This window comes from Pteropus medius, unplaced genomic scaffold (genome assembly GCF_902729225.1).
Source record: "Pteropus medius unplaced genomic scaffold, Ma_sr-lr_union100, whole genome shotgun sequence".
In the NCBI taxonomy this organism is placed as follows: Eukaryota; Metazoa; Chordata; class Mammalia; order Chiroptera; family Pteropodidae; genus Pteropus; species Pteropus medius.
The window spans coordinates 32,916,522-32,917,486 of NW_024354500.1; the positions used below are offsets into that span (position 1 = coordinate 32,916,522).

Here is a 965-nt window from a genome sequence, read left to right on the forward strand (position 1 = left end):
AACCAGCTGGTCATCCTACTCTCCTTTCTCCCGTCAGAAGGAAGAATGATCATTCTGATCGGTCCACATCTCCAGAGGGTACCATAAAAACAAACAGGCTGTCTCTCACCATCCTGGGCCACCTTTCCCTAGACATGGGGTGAGGGATTCATCTCATACTTCCACTATCTACTAAGGAAACAGGCTTTTGCTCTCTCAGTCCCAGCCTAATCACCTGTGCCTGGGGGATGAGTTAAAAGAGGAATGGGAATAGGAGGCTCGGCCAAGTTCTCTTACCTGGTTTTGTCAACAATGAAATAGATGGCGCACACTGCTTCATTATACCTATTTCTCAGTTGGGTAGAACTCAGAGGGAAAAGCAACAGTTAGGATCTCCCATATATATAACAATGATTGAAGCTAAATTTTTAACAGATTATCCAGCAAGTGTTTACAAAATGCCTACTATGAGCCACATGAAGTATCAGAGAACAAAGATAAGTCCTCACCCTTGTGACACTCACAGTTGCATGGGAGGATAGACATATAAATCAGTATTTAAATACAACATATTAAATTATAGTCTATGGCTATGCCACCCTGAATGTGCCCAATCTTGTCTGATCTTGGAAGCTAAGCAGGGTCGGGCCTGGTTAGTACTTGGATGGGAGACCACCTAGGAATAACAGGTGCCGTAGGTGTAAAAAGATAAAAAAATAAATAATAAAATAAATTATATTGTAGCCATGTATTTATAATACCATAAAAGCAAGAGGAGAGAAGAGAGAAAAATGGACTTTTTTCTTTAGAACTCTAATTATTGGTATGATTGCAACTTCTCCTAGAAGAATAATAAAAGGTGGTTTGTTTGGGCTTATTGTTGTTATTGTTACTGTTGATTTAGAGGGAGTGATACTTGAATTGAATCTTGAAAAATAAACAGAAGTTTGTGAGGCAAATATGTTAGAAAGGGCATTGTAATTAAA

At 39.0% G+C, this 965-nt stretch overlaps 1 pseudogene; it reads left to right on the forward strand.

Annotated features, from left to right (window-relative positions):
• Positions 1 to 561: 561 nt before the first annotated feature.
• LOC120595257 (uncharacterized) lies at positions 562 to 680 on the forward strand (annotated as a pseudogene).
• Positions 681 to 965: the final 285 nt, after the last annotated feature.